This window comes from Scomber scombrus, chromosome 21, assembly GCF_963691925.1.
Source record: "Scomber scombrus chromosome 21, fScoSco1.1, whole genome shotgun sequence".
Classification (NCBI taxonomy): Eukaryota; Metazoa; Chordata; class Actinopteri; order Scombriformes; family Scombridae; genus Scomber; species Scomber scombrus.
In genome coordinates, this window is record NC_084990.1 from 10,281,319 (window position 1) to 10,306,318 (window position 25,000).

Consider the following 25,000-nt stretch of genomic DNA (forward strand, 5'->3'; position numbering starts at 1 on the left):
AGAAAACTTTTCTAATTACACCAGTTGCAGGAGCCAGAGATGAGACCCAAGGCGCCGTTCTGGACCCCGCTAGAGATTTCTGCCGCTGAGTTTTAATTCCAAATTAAGACCAAGACAAGTACAAACAGACCTGTTACAGCCACACATAACACGAGTGCAGCAGAGAACACAGTTATCGTAAAATGGGAGACAGAGAAAAAGCTATTTCTTCAAAAACAGCTTGTCATAACATGCGTGTGACTTCTGGTTTTTTTTTTTTTTTACTGTTAAAACACCTTTTATGAGTCAGTGGACATAATGCAGAGCGGTAAAAGTGGAGTCAAATCATGAACACGCACACTAAAAAAAGCAGAAGGAATGTGTCTTTGCATGAACAGTGTTGCTCAGGAATGTGGCACTTCGGCATGATTCACACCAGGACATCATGGATGAACTCCTGTAAAGTCAGAGGGGTCAAGTCAGACATGTTTGTGTGCCTGTTCCCACTTGTATGGTGTACATAAAGCATCAGGATATGACAGGTGAGAGAGGGGCGCAGCGGTGGCAGCCATGCGCAGTAAAGACGGGCAACATGCTAAAGGTAAAACTGACATTAAGTGTCAGCGCATCACAAGCTTCCAGCATATAGTCTACACCATTCTTCCAGAAGATATTCTCTCATTTGGTGCTTTGATGCTGATGGTGGAGAACACAGTGTGACAGGCTGCTTTAAGATACAAAACTGGGTTGAGATCTGGTGACTGTGAAGGTCAGGAATGCCACACTGCTGACCAGGATTGACTGAAAATCAATAAATACTTGAATAGTTGTTTTGTTCTGTTGTGTTTATTTGCTGCAGAGATTTCATTTTGATGAGTTATTCATCACTTCCTGTAACTGCTTGACAATCAGTGCATTTTAAAGTGAAGACCATGCTGAGCAGTAGTAAGACGGTGTGTTAGATGTGGTGGACATGTTGAAAATGAAGGTGTCTACCATCAGCTCAGATTAGGACATGGTAACGTTTGAACTAAGGTGTATACATTATAAAGCTGCAATCTCATCCACTTCAAATAAAACACTTGACATATTATATCATTTAATAAAAAGTTTGATCAATGCAGCCGTAGTGAAGGCCATCGCATAGATCATTCACATAATTTCTACATTCATCAAACACTCATCTACATGGCTGCAGAATCCCTGCGACAACACTACAAACTGTATTTTAAAAGCGACACGTGTCCTCTTGGTGTTTGGCCGCACACACCAGTGATGCTGTGGTTCTTTAAATCCTGTTGCACCACACTGCTCGTGTCCACCTTTTCCCGTCACTGTCCTCTGTCTCATGTCGTAACACTGAAATCTGCGTAACATCTTCAAGACACAAACGCACTTCTTAGTGCGTTGCTCCATCGTAACCATCTTTGATTACAGCTCAGCATTCTTTTGTGTAACTGTCAGAGAGGCGTTTTCAGGCACTCCATAGGGGCTCATTGAAAACCGGCTATGATATACTTACATGTAGGAAAAATGAGTCATTATTTATAAGAATAAACTGCCAACCTCCAGTGAGAATGTGTGCCTACGTGGAGCACCGATATGTCTCTTAATCAGATTGAGAGCTGATTTTACAGGCTTGGCCTTCTGTTAGCTACCTTATTTTTATTGATTGTTGTCAAAGTGCTCTCTTATCACCCTGTTGTAGTGAACTGGTGTGTGTGGTGGTCTGGCCTTGTGGGCTCAAGGCTACGCTTGTATTAGGCCAAAAGCTTTAACAACATTTTTTAAAGCCCATGGGAGCTGGATATAGTTTTATTTGCTTTTAAAGCCTCTCGCTCCTGACTAGCCACCTATAAAAGCAAAAGAGAGTTAACATACTCACAATTGGCTGTAAGATATTTCTTGTACTTCTATAATATAGAGGCGTACACAACCGTTACCATTATGAAATGCTGCCTCCGTACACTCATTTCACATTGGTGGCATCATGTAAAATGCATCAGCATTGTCAAAAGTACATAGTGAAGTGATGTAAAGCCATATATATTTTAATGTAACAGCCAGAGGCCACAGATGCTGAACTGGGTGTTTCAATGAGGAACTACAACTCACTGGGACAGACGGGGGAAGCCACAGGCTGGAAATGGGCCACTTTCTTCACCATTATCGTTACATCTGCTGCGGCCACCATAAGAGGCCACTTTGAATGATAAGCTGCATCACACAATACCGTGCACTAACACCAGCAGCAACTTTGTGGTGGTGCACCCACACCTAATCGTTTTACGGACGCCACAGTAAATAGTAAATACAGTGAAATTGTTGTTGATTACAACAGAAGTGGCTACTGATGGAACACATTTTCTTATATTTTGCTTCTAATATGGGAACTAAAGGCAATCAAAGTTTTTAATTCGCAGTCAAGATGAACAAGTGCATTGGGAGATTTCCTTTAATATATAATCTGAAGTTCAGCGAGCTGCCAGCACTAGAAAACATCCCTGACATTAGCTATTCAAATGACACCTGTGTTACAATGCTTCCCATTCAAGAGAGAGTTGATAACATGGCCTATCTTATACCAAGCTGAATTTTTTTTTTCTAGTATGCTGCAGCACACATTTGTAATAAAATGTTGAAAATTACAATCCCAATTAAATATGTTGTGTGTTCCTTAAAATCATTTTGTTTTTCTTACATCATGACCTATTAGTCATGGTAAGGATTTATGCTTACTTACTTACTTATTTATGCTTTGAACATTTAAAAAATTAAAAAACACAGATTATAAATCTTAATTCAAATGTATATATGAGTTAAAATGACATTTTTTGCGTAGGAGCATTTCATTAACTAGCCTCACCGTCTGCAGCTTGAGAGCAGACAAACATTCTCCAAAAATGTGGGCTTGGTGAAAACACTGATGCATGTAAACAATGTCTGACTAGTGCAGCTGAAGCATTTCAAACACATTTTACAATCAGTAGTCCTTTTGTTGCACTCACCCATGCATAGACAGACACACACACACACACACACACACACACACACACACACACACACACACACACACACTCACTCACTCACTAACCACAACCGTGTGTGGACAGAAACACAACGTAACTGAGCACCTGTATAATCCCTCGCAAACACAAACACACACGCACAATCACAGAACACAAAGACTAAACACATACCATTAGGGGAGGCAGCAGGCCACAGAGGACCCGTATAATCTGCTGTGAAAACTGCACACGCAATACTAAAGCTGGGTGAAGCTGCTGACATACACTCCACATCCTCCTTCCTGTCAATGAACACAAAAGCCATCTTGGTTCTCACAAACAGCTGTGCGCTCTGATCCTACATTGGATTGGGGAGGCTGAACTGCGTGCGCGCGATCATAAACATGCGACGACAGAAAGACACGCATACATACAGCATATGCACATATAAACACAAGAACAAGCATCCATAATTCTCCATACACACGCTCTCTTTCACACACACACATACACACGCTAATCTCTCCTCCGTTGCTCTGTTAAGGTGCTTTGAATCTCCCGTCATATGATGTATGTGCTTCATATGATACGGCTGACACTCAAGTTCACCGATAAGGATGAGAAGAAAGTGGAGTGGTTGTGTGCATTATGTTGTGTGCTTGTTGCTCTTTATTGTAGTAGAGAGGTACTGAAGTAGCATTGAGGCTTGAATCGAGATGCATCACGCACAAACATGTAGAAGTACAAATCCTGAAGGTGATAAAACAAGGAAGGAAAAACAAGCTAAACAAACAGGACTGTGAGCTTTCTGTATGCTCATGTTACACATAAAAAATTTACTCATACATACTTGCTTACTGCACTTACAGCTACACAAGTGAAACATAAGGTGCTTTAGTCTAAAAACCTACATAGCAGTCTAGGATTAAGAAGTGATGCAATAGTGCAGCCTATAGTGGGTAGGGACCCCGGGGCCTGGAATCAAGCCATTAATGTACTTCTTTTGAGAGATTTTCTAACAATTCCTCCGCAGCTTCCATTTGTGTAGCCTTATCCAGTCTCTTTTAGCATTATGTAGCTAGGCCATATCTGCCAAACTCGTTTTAACATACGTATAAGTGCACATGCAGGGATGTATGAAGGACAGCTCCTGAGGGAATTTATGCGATCCCTTACAGTAGAGAGGAAAAATAAACAAACAATCTGGGTCACTTGGTTTGAACTCTGTGTTTGGCATGTAACAGGCATCCAGCAGGAAGAGTCAGAGGTCATGGGGCGTGAGAGACTGTAATTGGTAGTGACAGCGAATGTTGAATTAATAATCGGAAAAAGCAGCAAATGGCGGTGCGAGGTCGTGGTGGACAGGCGGGAAACACGGCAAGAGAGAGCCACAGGGAATGGCAAATGCAACGCATGACATACAGGGATACTCTGGTGTGTGTGTGTTTGTGTGTGTAAATAGACAGAATGTATGCGCAGGTCAACACACGCACAGATGTGTACAAAAGCTCAGCGAGGTCAGTGACAAAGAGGGAAACACACACTGGTTGCTGTCAAGGTTTAGAAAAACAGCACATGGTGATTCTGCAGGCAATAGTACACACACACATACACACACACACAAACACACACACACACACACACACACACACCACCAACATCAACATATATAACCTATATCTCTCCTGATATGTCGAATGGTGCTACATATCTCAGTGACCAGAGCAGCTGGTCGCCAGTGGCAGCAGCCCTTCACTTAGCCACAGTTATGTTAATTATACATAAAGCAAGAAAGCAAGGGTGGATCTATCTAACAGGAGTCTGCCACCTGCCAACAGGAATAAGTCCCCCTTCACTCAACAGTGTGTTTCGCTTGTTGTTTCTTCAGTTTAACCTTAAACTGCAGAGTTTGACACTAGAAGGCTGTTTTCACATTCACCTGCTGAAGAGGAACAATATTTCTCTGCTCAATTTAAATCTGAGTTTATGGCCTGTACATATTGGCATGATTTGTAACATTACAACTTGATGAGAAGCCAATCGTGGTCCAGTATGCAACTTACACAAGTGTGATGTAGAAACCTAAAGCCTCCAGCGTACATTCATTGAGAATGGACTTTAAAGTCGAGTAGGAGACATGTTGTATCAAACAGTTTAACTTGTGAAATAAACAATATTTTCAAATTCACAGAAGGGATTTTTTTTAATAAGGGAGAAGGAGCAGTTGTCATTTTAGGAATTTTAATGAGAAAATTGAACTTTTAAACACTAATTATTATTTGAAAAAGAGTTTTTTTAAATAGAGATTTTAAAACATGTCTGTTGGGGATCTGTAAGGCGTGTACATACTGGCATGATTTGTGAAATCACAACTACTTTGGAGTTCAACGGCAGTTCAGTATGCAACTCATACAAATGTGATGTGGAAACCAGAAGCTTGCCGTTCCCATACACTGAGAACAGACCTCAAAATGAAGTAGGAGATATTTTGCTCCCAGCAGTTAAACTGAGGAGATGAAAAGTAAATATATACTGCAATGATTCTGGATTTTTCCATGAGGGAGAAGCAGTAAGATATAAAGAATTCATCGTTTTTGTGCTAAAACATAATCAGACACAAATTATCATTCCAAGCAGAGTATTTTATGTCTTAAAACATGTCTGGGGGAATCTTTAACAACTATAGCCAGCATTTTTTTAAAGGGATATTATTGCTTTGAAACTGATCATTGTTGCATCACTCAGTGTAGTTCAACTCTCAACAGCCCAAGGTGACATATATTGAAGGACAATAAGCACTGTATCAAGTCAATTGCTATCACAATGCTATATGATACCTGCTACTAAATGAATGTTATTTTCCAGTGGCGGCATGTCTTCTGAATAGGACCAAAGTTGCTGCTTCATATATACTCACATGTGTAATTGTCTTTTCTATTTCCACCATGATGACATCATATTTCACCATTAAAGCTTGAGACAGATGACTTAAAGAGTTTCTCTATAATGGCTTGAACATAAAACCTACACTGATTTGTTCAAGAACCTCTCCACAGGGAAAGCTACAGGCTGCCAGCTCTGAGTGGGTGTCGGCCGTTAACGGGACACAGTGTGCTCCAACTTTAGCCCGTTTGCCGCTGTGGAGGTACCCGTAATGGAAGTCGCTCGGGCATGTTGCATTGAAATTTTTATGAGGACAGCAGCGTGGGTGGAAATATACGTCAGAAGTGAGAGACGTGACAATGCGGGAGTGAACGTGCACGCGTGAGTGTGTTCATGCTGCACAATTAAGAGTATGTGTGTGTAGTTGGATGTGCAGTGATCATGTATCAGATAAACATGTGTCAGATTAACACGTGTGTGTAGATCAACAAGTGTTTGAGCTTGTGATGTGTGTGGTCATGCATGCTGCCTGTATCTATGTATTTTTGTGTGTGTGTGTGTGTGTGTGTGTGTGTGTGTGTGTGTGTGTGTGTGTGTGAGAGAGTCCCATTTGCATACCATCTTACTGCCTGGAGGGAGTTTCATACACACCACACCACATATAGTGCACATTAAGATTTCAGATGGGATGAGTTTTGCATGAAAAGTAGACCACATGTGTGGGGGCACATGACCTCAGCTAAAAGGTGTGAATTATTTAGGGCAGAAAGGGTCATGCTAGTTGACAAGCCTAGGAGTCAGAAAAGGTTGCTAATAGCATACTGTGGATTACATACTTACTAAATTATTGGTAGGGATATATGAGAGATACCTAAAATAGAACAACCTAAAGATGAGTGAACTAATTAGCACAGTGTTTCAGTTACACAATAAATAAACAGCCTATCATCATGTCTGTATTTTGATCATTAAAACACATACAAATTTTGTTTGGTTTTACGAGAATAAGATCCACATAGGTTTCCTCTGAAACCAATACACATGCCGCGCAACCGCAACACAAAATCACAATTATACTCTTTTTCCCTGTCCTTCCTCTATTCTAAAAAACGGTTTAGAATATCAAATTCAAAGGCTTAAATGACACAAAAGTGTAATGATTCATGATCTGACATATGAGTTGACCACAGAGATGTACAAATAGCGAATGCAAATGAAGAGGTTTTTCCAAAGGAAAGACGTGAGAAAGGAACTGAAGTACAGTCAGAGTCTGGTGAATGGATAATTAAATTAGCTCTGCCCACACCACCAAACTAAACTGCCACAGCCTTACTGTAAATCACCCACTCTAGCATTTTGCAAAAATCCAAAAGTAACAAGTTTTTAACAAAAACTGGTATCTGATGAAACTAAAACAGCTGCTGCATGGCACTTTTTCTGTAGAGGATTATTATGTTGCAAATATTACACTGTATGTTTAATCACTTTTTACTCCTTTACTCTGCTGCTTTTATAAGTAGAACGTCAGACAAGTACTCCTTTAAACTATCTGACACAGCAGCTCTTCCACCGTAGTGCTTTTTTCACGCGAGGCTTTAAGATGGCCAGAATCATAGCAGGGCTGCGGCATTGTGGATGAGAGAGCAAGAGGTGGGAGCTACTTCTCGATGACAGCCTGAAAGTGTGGCGCACGAAGGCTAAAGGGTGCTAAGTGCACATCCAGGGCGGTGAGAATCCTCAGCCGTTTTGCCAAGGCCCCCTGTGGGGTGAATCCACTTGTCAGCGAAGCAGGCTGGGTGACATTTCTGCCTCACCTCAGAAAGGTCAGCCTTTAATTATCTCAAATGCCAGCAAGCACTGCACCTGCAAAAAATAAACTCAGGGATGAGCTGTGTGTGTGTGTGTGTGTGTGTGTGTGTGTGTGTGTGTGTGTGTGTGTGTGTGTGTGTGTGTGTGTGTGTGTGTGTGTGTGTGTGTGTGTGTGTGTGTGTGTGTGTGTGTGTGTGTCAAGGCAAGATGGTAGCTTGCTTCCTTCACATAAAATGAGCACTACTGTGGCTGTCCGTGCAGAACCGGACCATCTGCCCTACTGCACGCATGCATGCATATAGGCCCATAAACACATAAATACATGGCCAAACCCTGACAGATGCGCGCGCGCACGCACACACACACACACACACACACACACACACACACGCTAACTGTGCCAACCAAAGTCAATAAGACATACACCTCCCTCCCTGACATACTCAACTACTTCAACGCCCGAAATAAGAAGGCCTTCCTCAAAGCAGATCTACCACCTGATAAGCAGCTTCTCACACTCTCCACCACAGATGTTCATTCCACCCTGAGCAAGGTGAATGGGCCTGATGGCATACCTGGCCGCATGCTTAGAGGCTCTGCAGAGCAGCTGACCGGGGTCTTTAAGGACATTTTCAATCTGTTGCTGGTCCAGGCAGTTGTCCCCACAAGTTTCAAGACCGCCTCTATTGTGCCATTGCCAAAGGACAAAGCCCTTAATGACTTCTGTCACACTTAACCCCCATCATTGCCAATTGCTTTCATAGACATGTTCTTACACACTTGAAATCTTGTTTGCTTGCTACACTGGACCCACCTACCGCTGAAACAGGTCAACCGAGGACGCCATCTTCATGGCACTCCACCCTGCCCTGACCCACCTGGAGAGTCACAACCTGAACGTCAGACTGCTGTTGACTTCAGTTCAGCATTTAACACTGTGATCCCCTCCAAGCAGATCTCCAAGCTTAGCCAGCTTGTTATCAGCACATCCCTCTTTACCTGGACAATCAACTTCCTGACCAACAGACCTGAGTGTATTAAGTTAGACAACCTCTCCTCCGGTGTGCCACAGGGTTACGTTCTGAGCCCTATACTGTACTCCCTGCTAACCCATGACATCCTGTCAATAGCTCAAATGCCACAGTTAAATGTGCAGGTAACCACCACCTTGGACAGAGGGGATGATAGGATGGCTTACAGGGATGAGGTTCAGAACCTGTCTGTGTGATGTGCCAACAACAATCTGGCGCTTATCACCCACAAGACCAAGGAGATCATCAAGGACTTGAGGTGGGCTGGGAGCCATGCCCACACCCCCGTCTACACCAACAGAGCATCAATCTCTGACAATCTCACGTGGTCCCTAAACTCCCCCATCCCAGTGAAAAAGGTGCAGTGTCTTAACTTGCTATGGAGCATTAATAAAGCTCATCTGTGTCTCAAGATACTGGTGGACTTCTACTGCTGTACCACTAAGGACTGCAAGAGCTGCATCTCAGTGTGGTATGGCAAATGCTTGGCATCACGCTGTAAAGCACTCCAGTGGGTGGTGAAAACTGCCTGATTCAGCACCGGCACCACCATCGAGAACATTTATCACAAGCACCGCCTGGGCAAGGCGAGAAACATCATCACGGATGTATCTCATCCTAAACACAGACTTTTCACCCTCCCATCCATCAGGTGTTACAGGCTCCTGCAGCAGTAGGCTCAAAGAGAGCTGTGACCTTACTGAGCTCTACACCACAAGCATCGTTGCACTCATTACTGCACTGTTTACAGTATTTTAATGAGCATGTAATTTGCACTCTTCATATTACAGCCTGAAATCCTACACTGTTCAAATAATGTTACTGTACATACAACCAACCTTCCATATGTTGTTTGTACTCTGCATGCTTAACCAAATGAACATGTGCTGTTCATAGAACCTGTTCTATAACCTGTCCACTTCTCCTCTGTTTATATAAATGTAAAATATTTACATATGTAATATTTGAATATTTTAACTCTCCATATCATTGTACATATTAGAAGACATAGCATCTCTTATGCTGTTGCTCTTACTTTCCTCCCTTCATCTGTAAGTAATACTGTATTTTTGCACTTCTGGTTGGATGCTAACTGCATTTCATTGGCTTCGTACCAGTACTCTCCACAATGACAATAAAGCTTCTTAAATGAAGACTATCAGATGAAGGCAGTTAAATCCCAAGAACACCAGCAGCTTCTAGGAACGTCTGTGTAAACATAGACTGCAACAGTGTAGGCAGACAGATTACAGACCTATAGATAGCAGAGCAGCATGGGACAGTGCTTCTGCTTAATATGGGTCAGCTGTCTGATGCATGGATAAGATTACCTTCTCTTTATCGATATAAAACTTAAGAACCACGAATCATGGGAAGTGCTCACTTAAAGATTTGGTGTTAAGCAAGTCAAATGATTTCCGGTAAGAAGTCATTTGGTGACAAAACTGCAGGCATATCTGGCAAAGCATGACATGCTGCGTTTGCTTTCGAGCTACACACTGTAGCTATGCAGCTCGGTCAATATTTGCAGGAGGCTATGGTAACAGAGAGCTCCCGCATCCACATAAACACAGTGTCCGGTACGCTTAACACTGTGCCTCACACAAATACAAAAACCAACACTCTGCCCAGAAAGTCCCACTCGCACTCAAAGGAGGTCGGGGAGACAAAGGGCCATAGATCATCGGTGCGGACGGCGTGCGGCGAGCTCCTTGTATCCAGGTTTTTCCTGCATTTTTTCTCTGGTTCTGAGAAAACATGGAGGGCCGGTCCATATTGTTTACACAGCTGGCTCCATGGAAAGGATTGCTTAATATGAAATATGAAGAGAGCGGAGAGGTGAGAGGGAGAGAACTGGGGAAGAAAAGAGGGAAAGGAGCCAAGATAGAGGGGTGGGGTGGAGAGGGAGAGTGTCTGGGGGGGCGACAGTCCGTTGCAGAGAAGGAGTCAAAGGCTAAATGTGCTCTGGACTGGGGGGGGGGGGGGGGGGGGCATAGGACGTGAGCAGATACAGATGGAGAAATGTGCTGAGAAAGGAGGAGGCAAAAACAAAAAAGAAGAAATATCCTAAGGAAATGATACAGTGAGGAATAAGAAAGCAATATGGCAACAGTAAATCTGAAGGGGGAAGAAGAGCACACAGAAGTTGCAGGGGGAGTAAATGAGGAGAAGAGTGAGAGTAAAGCAAACAGAACATGAAGCAGAAAGCCCTGGGGTTTCCTCGTGGTGAGGGAGTCATGCCTCCTGCGGTCTGGGGTCTGTAGTGCATGTTATTCTTCCCCAACAGTCGAACACTACTTCCACTCGTTCAGTCCTGCCTGATTCAGCCCCTCTGGTGCTGTCCTGAAAATCCCTTGTTGCCTCTTCTACTTTCCTCAGCGCTTTCATTTACGTCCTTCAAAGCGTCACTGACAGAACCATAAGGCCCTACTGTGAAAAAATATCACACAAATAATGCAAAATCTTTCAGTAATTTCCTTAATATGATAATGTGACAACAGCCTGCGTAAGACTTGATCGTGATAGCTAAGACAGCATATGGTCTCCTATTATGAAGGGCTGCAACTAGCAGTTATTTTCATTTCTTTATTCATTCATTAATTTGTCAATTATTTTCTTGATTAATCATAATGATGAATTGCTTGTTTTGATTAACCAACAACACAAAACCAACTGTCTGTACTGTCAAAACTGCAGAAGTCATTTTTAATTATGTTGAAGCCTGGTTAGCTGTGACATGCTTAGTGTTACAGTTCCAGACCAGAGTCTTGCATGGAAGCAAATCCTGTGTTTACCCAGGACTAACAATCTTGGAAGGTCTAGACTGAGCTTATGTACAATACTCTATGTGGCACACAGATCTTGTGTATGAAAGAAGTAAGAGCAGCACTCAGAACAGCCATGTTTGAGACCACTTAATGGGAAAGTGGTGTCAGACATTTGGACCTATTGTATAAATAAAGGACCATAATGTTTATGTCTTAGATAAAATTAAATAAATCCTATTCACTGTAGAAGAAAGCAGAGGCCATTTATAAATGAAAGACTGAGTTTGCAATAATTGTAGAGGAAGAGAGTCCACTTCAACTACTGGCTGGTAACAATACAATACACTGTTTTGTACAAGGGAAGGGAACTTAGTGTGTCCAAACTCTAAGCACATGCATTAGCTTTCCCTTGTTTGTGTGTGTGTGTGTGTGTGTGTGTGTGTGTGTGTGTGTGTGTGTGTGTGTGTGTGTGTGTGTGTGTGTGTGTGTGTGTGTGTGTGTGTGTGTGTGTGTGTGTGTGTGTGTCTCTTTCACTCCACCTACAACCCTGTTCCAGTTAGCAGGAGAGGCCCGGCACAAATTAAGTCCATATTTCTGAGCAGGACTCCAACAGACTCAACACCCCCACCCGCTGACACACACACACACACACAACACACACAACACACAACACACACACACACACACACACACACACACACACACACACACACACAGACACACACACACATACAAACACACACAGAATATCTATAGTCAAAACACTTGAGCTGTGATATTCCATATGCTTAAACACAGGCGCTTGTGCACACAGACACACACACCTTTTCCGAGACATTTACATCACACTCTATTCTCATAAGGGAACAGAACACAGCTGGCTCAAGAGGATGTTTCATTTTTCCTCCAGCAGACACACACTAATCAGCTGTGTCCATGTGTGTGTGTGCGTATCTTTGTGTGTGTGCCTGCCTATAAGGTTGTGTCACCTTTGTGTACCTATACAGGATGTCGGACTAACAATGTTATGCGAAACACTTCAGCACATTTCAACACAGAAGATCCAATGACACGAGAGCGAATGACGCACTAAGGGGCAGGGCCCCTTCCTGTTTATGCCACCACTCACCCGCTTGAGGATCAAACAAGATCTACGGGTGTGCCCTCTTAAAAAGGGACAGTTTGTGTTTCCTACAAGCTGCCTTGCTGACAATTCCACTATTAAAAAAAATACATATAAACAAATAGAACTGGCATTAAAGAAATATGTTTTAATGCAAAACCAAGGACAACTAATAAGAAACAAAACAAATAATAATTGATTTCAGAAGGCACAAAACACACCATATTGGACTGCATATCAACAGGGAGGAGGTGGACAGGGTGGCAAGCTTTAAATTCCTGGGAATGCACATAACGGAGGATCTGACCTGGAGCCTGAACACCTCCCAGATCATGAAAAAAGCACAGCAGAAGATGTTCTTCCTGAGGACCCTGAAATGTAAAAGGCTTCCCCAGGAACTTCTGACTCGCTTTTACCGCTGCACAATTGAGAGCACCTTGACGTACTGCTGCACTGTGTGGTATTCCAGCTGCACAGCAGTGGAAAAAAAGGATCGGCTGAGAGGATCATCGGCTCCCCCCTTCCAAACCTGAGCAATGTATACTCAGGCCGTCTCCTCACACGAGCCTCAAACATCAGGCAGGACACCTCCCAGCCCGGACACTCCCTGTTCACCACCCTCCCCTCAGGCAGACTGAGAACCCCCAGCACACGCACTAACAGACTATGAAACAGCTTCTTCCCCAGAGCTGTGGACATTTTGCAAAGATCATAACACAAACTGCAAAATCACGTCAAATACACACTCCTTCACCTCCTCAGTTCAATAACGGTTCTGTGCAATAACTGCTGTGTTTTTATCTCTGTTTTTAGTTATTTATTACTAAGAGTATGTGTATGTGCGAGATGTGCTTGTGTGAATGTGTTAGCTTATGGGTATGAATATATTTATATTTTTATTTATTTTATCCTCTGCTGCTATCTGAAAGAGATTGCTCAAACTGAAATTTCGTTGTATCATTTACAATGACAATAAAGATCTATCTATGTTATTTATAGGTTTAAATTGAAGTGTATTAGCATCTGTACGCACATTAATATACTACAGTGTTTTTGTGAATGTGTGACATCTATTCTGTGCAGCAGTGTCTGCCTCAATGAGTGAGTTTACACATGAATTTGTGTGGGCTGCAGTCACGACTGTGGAAGTGTGAGTGTGCTAGCATTAAGTATTGTGTGTGTGTGTGTGTGTGTGTGTGTGTGTGTGTCTGTGTGTAGCGAAAAGCCGGTTTGACTCACCAGCATAGATGTCACTGTATTTCCAGAGGGCTTGTTAGCATCTTGTTTACAGATGACTAAATTCAATTACTTGAATGATCTACCGCAGTGTGTTCATACCTGTGTGTATATCTGCATATTCACAAGGCCTATTTTGCTTTTCACACTGTGCAGTGACACAATGACAAAAAGGCTCCACTGCATGAAGGAAGACCAGCGATAACCAATCCTCTACCACATTACTAATCCAGAGCCTCTAGGCCAACAGCAGATACCTATGAGGTCCATTTGTTCAAGCATGGCCTTCATACTGTCATGAGCTTAAAGCTGCAACGAATGAGATGTTTGTGGAAAAAATGCATGTCAATACATCTTCAAACAATACACAATGTATGACACAGAGCAAAAACTGAATATCCACACTAACACTGCCTTTAACAACACTAGCTACCAGAGCTGATATTTCCTATACAGCTGCACAGTGGTGCTGTATAGTAATTACATAGTTCATAAAACTCAGATAAGCTACATTTTAAGCCTTTAACCAGCCCATTCAGTCACTAACAATGAATGTCATTGTAGAATAAGCTGTGATTTCTGCAATTACCATCATTGTAAACTTTAAAGCTTTAGCTGAAGGGTCAGTATATCTATTTTTTGTCAACATGCCATCTATAAAACACACTAGAATCAGCAAATAGCAGCAATTCAGCAGTCAGCATAGTGTCTCTTCATATATGAATATAGAATGAGACTTCCATGTCAGCTAGTGACCATCAGCTATCCACCAGTGTGGGCACATGTCACATGACAGCCTCAGCCAGCGCTGCTGGCCGTTGTGGTTCTGTCTGCACTTAACGCCCCTGAGTGAACTTCAAGCTGAGTGTCATTCTTCCCCCTGGAGGGGAAATGCATTTTTTCCATTGGCTCGCCACTGGTGCCATCAGCAAGACAAGCAGGCCAACAGGAGCAGGATGTGGGGCGCAGTGACATCACTTTGAGCATTGCCTGCCGCAGTTGTGTGTGTCTGTGTGTATTCATGTGCATCTGTGTTTATATAATAATAACAATTTTATTTATATAGCGCCTCTCAAAAACAGAGTTGCAAATTGCTTTACGATGAAAAACAGATATAACAAGTAAATAAGACCCAAAACACAATTCTAGGCTTTAAAAACATGCACCAAAATCTTAAAATCAATTCTAAAACCAGTGAAGGGCAGCGAGCATCGGTGTAATGTGGGCGCCTTCTGTTAAAAGCCTGGCAGCAGTGTTTTGTATCCACTGCAGAGTTTGGATGTGTATGTGAAACAGTGGAGTGGAGGCAAGGGGTTTGTGGGTTTGTGGGTCAGGGCAGACACAGATGAATATTACAGGATGATGGCCAACATGCTGTGACCTCTTTAGGACACACACGCAAACGCTAACACACACTGCGTGCGTGCATGAGACTGAATCGCCTGACAATGCCCAAAGGTCATCGTACAAATAGCACAGCTGTGAGATTAAGATCATACATTAGGCACACAGAGAGAGACAGAAAAGCAGCTGGATTAAGTTGACAAATATGTACATCCTGCTTAGTAACAGAGTTCGTGATCAGAATGACCTTACACTGTGTGTTTGTGTGTACGAACTCCATTTCTAATTAAGCAAGCAAGAGAATGAGAGAGTGTGAAAGAAGGTTGTAAAAAAGTAAAAAATGGAGATCAAGGGCAAAAAAAAACAGCCTCCCCAGAGAAAGAAAGAAAGAAAGAAAGAAAGCAAACAAGAGCAACATTGTGATTCTCATCCTCTCCACTGCCTTTATCCTCCATCTTCTCTCCCTTACCCGTAAAGACACACTCAAGAAACAAATATCAAGCATATTCCCTCTTCTCTTCCCTTGCCTGCTCTCCAGGAGTCATAAAACTCACATTTAAAAATGCATGGGCTCCATAAGCTGCCAGGCCTATCTATTAACTCTGTTATAGTGTAGCCGGCTATAGCTGCTGACAGCAGCCAGGGAATGCTGCTTTCCATTAGGAGAGGGAGAGGGAGAGGGAGAGGGAGAGGGAGAGGGAGAGGGAGAGGGAGAGGGAGAGAGGGAGAAAGGGAGAGAGAGAGAGAGAGAGGGAGAGGGAGAGAGGGAGAGGGAGGGAGAGGGAGAGGGAGAGGGAGAGGGAGAGAGGGAGAAAGGGAGAGAGAGAGAGAGAGAGGGAGAGGGAGAGGGAGGAAAGGGGATGAGGAATGAGGAAAAAGACAGAATTTACTCATTTTTCTTTTTCCCATGGCACTGTAATCTGATGCCTGGGAGAGAAAGGGAGGCAGTGACTTCAACATGTAAGCCTGCATACAGTATGTACAAATCAATGATCAAGTGTGTGTGTGTGTGTGTATGTGTATATACAAGGTTTGCACACCTATATGTGTGTGTGTTTGTGTGTCTGCGGCTGAAGCGAAAAGTAATTGATTTGAGTGTTTCTGGGAGATTTTCCCCAGTGTCCTTAGGCGCTCGCCAGATGACTATTGATTGGTTAATTGATTGATTGGCATCTGGCCGACAGTGAGTCAACAACATCATCACTCTTCGTATGGACCCGGGCGCCGGCCGTGCTTATCATGATACTTAGCAATGGTAATTTGGGAAACAGCTACATTTATAAGACTAACTTTAGCGCAGAATCTGTTCTCTTCAGTGTCTTTAGATGACAAACATTTAAGACCCTAAATAAGGCTTGGACATTAAGACTAGAGTCTGTCTGCCAGTTCTGATCACTGGAGTGTCATCCATTAGATACAATAGACTCACGAAAAAAAACATTACAGTTGGGCTTTCACATGGCCTAAAAATAAAATGTGACTATTATCCATGAAAAACAGAGAATGGGATTATCTGATTGTTTTCATTCCACCATGCAACCCCACTCACCCAAACGTCCTTGAGCAAGACACTAAACATCAACCTGCGCTTGATAAGAGCATCTGCTTAATGTCTTTGAATTAAAATGTAAATGAGGTTTCGATGGTTTGGGTGAGACTTCAACGTGTCGGTGTGCATTTTCTTCTTGATGTGAAGAAACCCCCCCCCCCCAACGCATGTTTAAATCAAACATAGACTATGAAAATTAATGAGCTAGCACCTAAAGCTGTGGAACAAGGCTGCTGTCCCTTTAATGGACCATATAGACAATGTCTGTGGTATTTCAATTAACAGACAATGGGATTACATGAAATAACGACATATAGGTAGAGATGAGTGACACGTGAGAATGAGACAGTAACCGCCGCACCTATCCCTTTAATAGACCATCGTAGTTGAGCGTAGACAATAGGAGTTAATAGGAAATGTGAAATTATGATGTAAGCCCCTGTCTAAAGGGGTGAGTGACACCTGGGAGTGAAGCTGTTATATCTTAATGCACTGCTGCCACCAGGATGAATCAGCTCCGCATACGGGGAGTGGAAACCATCTGAAGGCCCCTAATAGCAGCCGCTGTCAGTCGCACATTAACCTTGAGAACAGCCAGGGGACTGTGTTAGCCCTGCTGACCTCTCGTCTTCACACACACACACACACACACACACACACACACACACACACACACACACACACACACACACACAAAATCCTAGTTATGTCCACATGTATGACTGAAGGGTGACTGTGTGTGTGTGTGTGTGTGTGTGTGTGTGTGTGTGTGTGTGTGTGTGTGTGTGTGTGTGTGTGTGTCTATCCTTCTTCCTGTGTCGTATGAGCACCATCAGTAGGATTAAATCAGTCCATCACATGCTGCTCTAACACCATATAGGCTGTCTGGGCTGAAGTGAAATCACCTAAACCTTTCTTGTTGCCCCCAGGGTTAGGGTCCATGTAGACCAATAATACTCCCTAAGCTAATTTTGTGTACACAGGTGCAGAGATGGGTGTGCTCATCAGCTCAGAGTGGAACAGCATCAAACCACATTTGTGTGTATACGTGAGTTTGACAAAATAGACAAAGCAAACTTGACAGATCAACAAAAATATGAATGGAAATCCTAATGGTTTTCATCAATTCTTATTCATGGAATTCTCTATTTAATATTCACTCAAATATCAGTCAGATGTAGGTACACTTACGTATTATATAACATCCTGCCATTCATTTTTATGGGAAATACTTGCAACAAATTTATTTCTTGTAGAACAAACTGCTAAAATGCCAAACAAATGGTATCAATGTCAACCATAGCATTGTGAAGGCACAAAGCAGGAAGCATAACTTTACTGAAAGCTGGTTGTGTTTTACCGTTTGGCCTGACTGACAACACGGATCGTGTGTTGAGGCATGACTAGGCAGCCCCGATCCCCATGTGTTTCCAGTCAACTTTCACTGGCAGGGACAGAGACACAACAAGGCCGACAAAATGTGAGAGGATTAAATAAAAGAGACAGAGAATTAGCTGGAAAACAAAGAAACATTTTGAAAATAAAAATTGTTGGGATGGCTCCCTGGGAACGAGCAGAAGCATGATCAAACACAGCACTGACCTCATTTTCTGCCACCCATAGATTGGAGGCGAGGAGAGGAGAGATCCAAGAACATCAGCGCTGGAGAGTGCACAGAAACTGGGGAGGCCGTGATTCTCTTTCTCCATGACGGAGATTGAATGCACTTTAAACTTCAAAATGTGTTTGTTTGCGTGTGTTGAACACTTGTCTGTGCCCATTTATGAGCTCACAAAGGATCCTGTGTTACTGCTTACTAGATGCTGACAAACAGCTGCCCATAGGCAAAATCTGGCCTTGGTCAAAATTATACAACAACTCTTCATGATATCTGAAATTCTCCCTTGTTGGGGGTTACAAGCAAACATTTGGATAGGTTTCACAAATTTACTGTAAACAATGCACACATAAATCAATTTAAAACCAAATGAAAAGGACAAAATTACCATCTATAATCAATACCCCATATGGAGGGCATACCAATACTGTGACTCGTTCAGCACCATGCCCCAGGCTGTTAAACAGGTCAAATACGGACAGCTCCTGGTGCTGAAACGAAGTAAACATAACGGATGATTAACTTTACTTTAATTACATACTGTATTTCCTCACCATTTCTACCCATCATGAGATTGTATCATTTTATAACAGCAATGCTTATATTGCTGAAAATTATGGTAAAATTAGGATAAAGTAGACACATATTTGTCATCTGTTGTTCTGTAAAAGTCCTGAGGTATGGTGCTTGCAAACACAAGAACACCACACGGTCAGACCTGTATTTCAACGGCACTTGTGTATCTTGACTAAAACCCCCCTGAAAATTAGACATAATTGCCAACCCCTGTCGTATACCTTTCAATCCAACTGTCCTCACACACACTGGGCCTGTGACGGCACAAAAAAGCTTTTAAAGGACCGACATTTGTGCTTGAGTGGCCAGAACATTGTGTGCAGTACTGCCTCTGCCTGTTTGCTGCTTCCAGTCCAGTTGCAGTGCTGCTGTGCCGCTGTGCTACTTGCGACTGGACTGGACGGATATTTTTAGAAAACCGTTGACAATATCGTATCCCCAAACGGGTGTAATCGTATTATGCTGGAGGTGCTAAAAGCCTGGAGTTAGGAAAGCACGTCACTGGAGGAAACAGGCTGGGACACACCAAGTGCCGTTCCCAGAGAGTCTTGAAGAAAAGGAGCTTAGAAGCCGAGCCGGAGGTGGGAGGGGGGAGTGGAGTAAGAGAGACGTACATATAAAGTCAGCATATAAGAGAAAACAGAAAGAGAAAGAAGAGAAAATCATATGGAGGTGGTTCGATGACAACTCAAGAGGTGACAAGGACAGATGAGATGCAAATGAAACTGTTGGTCGACAGTATAAGGTCGGTTGTTGGAGGGTGTGGTGGTGGTTGTGGTGGTGGTGGCGCAGGTTGGAGGCTCAATCGCTTTTGGTATCGGCAGCTCTGAAGGTTCAAAACGGCCACGGCCACAGCCACAGCCACAGCGATGATAGATGAAAGACTGAACTTTAATCAGAATGGTGCCTGGAGCATTTTCAGGGAGGTAAACAGGTTAATCAGTCAAGCCCTCCTTCCATCCTCCCTCTCATTCTCCCCTACTCCTTCCTCAACACATGACCACTTCTGACACTGGCACGCCATTCGTCTCTTTCCCATCAGCACCTCGCCCAGCTCCTTGCCTCTCCTCCACTGTACGCCCCTCATTCCCACCCCCCACCTCCACCCCACCACCACCTTGCTTCACATGTCTTGCACCAGTCAAGGAAGCAGACAACCCCCTCCCCCCTGCAGCCCACACTATCAGGCATATCCCACTATCATATGAAGGGGAATTCGAACATCAAAGCAGCCCATTTAATATCTCGCCGCATCATCCACCATAAAATTACGAGGTGGGAGGAGAGCATTCAGCAAACAGAGGCTATTCATGGCTTTCTTGCATCGTTGCCCTTCCACTTGCCTATATTATTAGAGGTAGATAATCTAAAAATCACTCTATATCTTTAAAGAAAGCTTTCGGAAAAACTGTGCTGAAATCAAAATCCAGTGAGGCAAAAGCAAGAGAAAAAACAGTCGAAGGAGAAGCCAAGCCTTATCCATTGTTCCTAGTGTCCCAAGGGTTTATTTATTTAAATGGCCTTGTCTTACTGCTTCTCCAAGAAACAGTTAGGCGTACTGGCCTGCATGAAAACTTGTGCAACTTGCTGAGCAGTGCCAAATTACTACACGCCTGACCACCGGACATTTTACACAAGATACAACTGTAAAAAGGAAACCAGGAACTGAGAATTCCCATGGGTTTTACGTCCCGAGCCGAAATTCTGTGTTTCCATCATCCCACTCATACATACAAAACCTCCCTCTTTCTCTCCCCGAGAAAAATAAACAATCAACTCTAACAAACCGCTTTTGGCCAGCCGAGTGTGAACCTTACAAAGCCCTAACAGCTCCTGTGGAGAGAGGCCACATCCAATCTGAAATTACCCACACCAGCTCCTCAACCACACTGCATTTAGGGAGTTGTTGGGACTCTGGAAGTAAGATTATATTGTGTTGTCTGGGATCCCAACCGCAGACTTTGCTGAGCAACAACGGCCGCCTCTTGCCAAGATAAACGTCACAGGCGGTTGCCACTTATTTACGGGGCTCGGCTGCCCGATTCTGCTGCATCTTCACTGTCGAGAATCAAACTGGTCGCATCAGTAGTTTTTCTCTCAAGCCTTGTTTGGGGCACAGATTAAGTTTGGAATAAATGCTTTTCTTGTTCATATTTGTCCAGGATATTGCAAAAGGGCGTTAGTTGTGCAATATGAGTTAGGAAACACTTTACGGGAGGCCTTGAAGGGGAACAGAGAGGGGGGAAACTCTTATTTAGAGAGTGTGTACACGCTTTATGTTGTGAACTCACAGAGTGTGTTGGTGTTATTACCTCCTCCTACACACATTCACTTTTGTCACGGTGAGAAATTCAGGATGTTCTCTTGTTTAATGATGTGAGCATCCGCGCTGTAGTTTGAACTATATACATGAGCACCTCAGAGGGAGAAAAAATGCTAATGAAGTTATTAATGATAGATCAGTGAATAACTCAAGGTGGCAGCGAGATAGGAGGAGGAGGACAAGATAGGCAGCATCGTCTTTAAAAAAAAAAAAAAAAAAGCAAGTATAGAGAGATGTGTGGGAGTTTTGAGAAAGGGGGACTGAAAAGACATTCGCTGTGCTGCTAGCTGGCTAACGCACGCACGCACTGGCGACTGTATAGATGAGCCATAATGTACATCTCTACACACACAAACTTACACAGTACACACATCATAAACTTAACTCCTAGAGGGCCAGAAGTCTCATGTGAGTTTACACCATCACATCTGTTCTCTTGGGATTTCATAACAGCCGGAATATCAAACGCTACATACTTTAGTCTTCTATTACCAGTGGATTATTGCTGCCCGTGCCCCGCACCACTCCACTAGCTGCTCCTTTTTTCCCCCCCAAGGCTACTCTCCGCTTCCTTGCATTCACTACTCATAAGATGTTTTTCTCTTTTTCATCTCTTTTGCTGTTTTTGTCTCTCTCTCTCTTTCTCTCCCTCTCTCTTTAGGGAGCAGCGGTCGGAGGTAGTTGGAGATTTAGTAAGGACACTGATTTGCTCATGCAAGACTTATGAAACCTCAGTTTCCTGTGTCTCATACCATCTCACATACACCCACACAGGCAGAAATCTATGTTGGTTTTATTTTGACATTTTGGAGTGCGCTCAATACACAGTGCGCAAATCAATAACAGAGAATCTTGTGGTACAATGTCTTCCTTCAATTTCATGTTTCTAAAGTTAGTGTTTCTTTAGGTAGCACTCTTTGTCTTCTTCTTTTATGTATTCAAAGCAAACTGCAGCTCAGACACAGAGAGCTGCGATGCATTTATTTATTGGAAACTTAAATTCAACTCTCAGCCAACTGCAAAATAAATAAAACAAAAGTGGGATTTGCTTGGTATAACTTTCTGGAATTTGCAATATTGTAAAACATACTGACAAATACTGACTGTGTAAGTGGGACAAGGTGTTGGACACCTATTCGCATTCGCCATACCCCTGAAAAGTGGCTTGGAAATCTTCATGGTCTAATAATGCATGGCAGACGGAGCTTGTCGGAGTGGCAGACCAGCTGAAAGTGATTTGGTGGGCTGGAGAGAGTGAGCAGGGGAGACGGAGAAAGAGAGAGAAACAGACAGAGGAAAAGAGGAATACAAGGAAAGAGAGATGGAGATAGAGATGGAGGGTGGGTGACAGCCATCAGCTCTGTCCCATTTCTCTGTAGATCTGTATGAATTTGTCGTGACAACACAGGAGCGAGTCAGACGACACCTCCTGACCCATCTGCACACAAACAAACACTCACACACACGCAGTCCTCCTCCAGGCATGGACGAGCGAGGGAGCGGGCAAGGGTGTGAGTAAAAGTAAATAACATGCTAGATGGAGTTAAGTGGGGACACAAACTGACTCGAGAGAGAAAACTATCTTAAAAAAAAGAGTGAAAAAGACAGAAAGAGAGCAAGACGCAGCAGATGAGGGACAAATTGATTTTAGTAAAGAGGCAGAGCAGACGGGCATGAAAAGGGAAGAGTGAATGAAGAGGCAAGAGAGCAATGAGCAATGATGGAGAAAATGAGGGATAGCTTGAAACAGAAAGTGAAACAGACGAAAGACAGACAGACAGAGGGAAGGAATGAAAAAGGATGTAACAGAGGGAGATGGAGAGAAAGACACACCTTGTCAGAAAGATTGAGAGAGTAGAGGAGAAAATGAACAGAAAGACAGAAACGGGGAGAGGAATAAAAAGAGAATGAATGAAGATGGAGAGAGTGAGGGGGGAGATGAGAGGATGCCTTATTTTCTTCCATCTCAATTTGCACAAAACTTTCATTACCACCAATTTGGGGCTGGGAGCCGTAGGCTGGACCATTAGGCGAGCCCGGCATCAATCAGCCTAATCTCCCTCCCAGGTCGCTAAATTACAGCGCCCAGTTGCTTATTAAAATTTGTCGCCCGTCTCCCAACACCCGGCACTGCTGGAGATTAGACTGGGGCCCCCAGACAAATCTGTTCCAGAGGAGGAGGAGAAGAGGAGGAGAAGAAGGAGGGGGTGGAAATAGGGAAAAGGAGGGAAGGAAGGAAGTACAGGGACAGTAGGAGGGTTAAAAAAAAAAAGAGAGAGGGAAATCTGGTTTGATTTATACACTCCTGTAGATCTGCCGTGGGTCTCGCTCATGAACGTGCACGCTTGCACTCCCTCTCTACACACATCCCAATACATCCCATATACACTCACCACACCACATCTTCCCAAATGCAGTTTTCCATTCCTGTCAACACACACACACACACAAACGCGTGCTAAAGTAGAGAATGCAGGGTGTGCGACGCCTCCCATTGCACACTCAATCAAACCGGCGGCCAGATAAGACGCATGATGAATGGTGTAATTGAAGGCGGCGGCAGGGTAATGCTGCATCGCTCTGAGTTTGGGGGGGGGGGGGCAGAAGAGCGGCGAGTAAGTGATTAGCCTGTAGGATTTATTGTTATTGCCCGTCTTATTAAAAAATACTAAGACTGTCTGCCTCACCTACTGTAGCACATCTCCAGCTACAGAGCATATAGGAGCCTACACATCTGGGTGGTGGAGGCTTTACCTGTATAGATTTGGGTTGGGTTGTGATATGAAGTACGTTTGTATGACAGAAACTAGAAATCCAGCTCAGCTAAGCAAAATTATAGAGAGGTAATTTAGATGTAAACACATGAATTCACACCCAGAAGACTTCTCTCTCCCCCTGTTTCACCTCCTCTTTGGAAGGAGGACTGCCACTACTCTTTTGCTCACGTTAAGCATCAATAGTGATTCATACACAGAGAAAAAACCCAAAAAAGCACATGGAGGGACAGCGGTGAGTGTTCGCCTGTAGGTCAGTGGGTAAAAGAGAGAAATGAGGCAATTCTACTTGAGGCTGCATGTGCACTCGACAGATCAAACTCCCTCCCTTCACATATCAAAGCTTGGGAGAGCCCCTGACAGGAGTGAGCTAGATGATGTACTTAACAGCCACGCAGAGGCCACTTGCTTCCTGCGAACACACCTCTCCTGTCGTTCTACTGAGAGAGCATGAGCAGAGGGACTTCTCTGATTGTCTGTGCCATCTGATGACCCCGACTTACCGCGATTGACTGCTCGCTGGGGCCTGATCTGTTTTAATGGATCCTGACTTGTGGCACAAGAGGAGATGATATCAATTAGTGAGGCTCATGATGTTGTTGCTACAGTTTTGTTTTTTGTTTGTTTGTTGTTGTTGTTTGACACTCCAGCTCATTCTAAACAAGCAGGTATTGGGGAACCAATTACAACCAGATTGGGGAGGGACAAATCAATGTTCATTTTGTTTGGGCCCCCCTTTTTTTTGACCTACATGTTGAACTTTAAAATAGCAGAGATCAGCCTTTAAGGTATTAAAACAGACTAATCAGTGCAGAGAGGATTGTTAAATTCTGTAGTATGATGTTAAGGGAAGGTTGGTATAGTTGCATACAATGTGTAGCCAGAGTGTTAGGACGCTGATGTTTTCTTACCATGCTGCAGAAGAGAGGAGAGTATTATATCAGATTCGGTTTCGAATATGTACGGATGTATTTTAAAA

The 25,000-nt window shown here is 43.4% G+C and overlaps 1 protein-coding gene across 5 annotated transcripts in view; it reads right to left on the reverse strand.

Annotated features, from left to right (window-relative positions):
* raraa (retinoic acid receptor, alpha a) overlaps positions 1-25,000 on the reverse strand; it is a 146,945-nt gene that overhangs the window by 80,493 nt on the left and 41,452 nt on the right. The window lies entirely within an intron of this gene.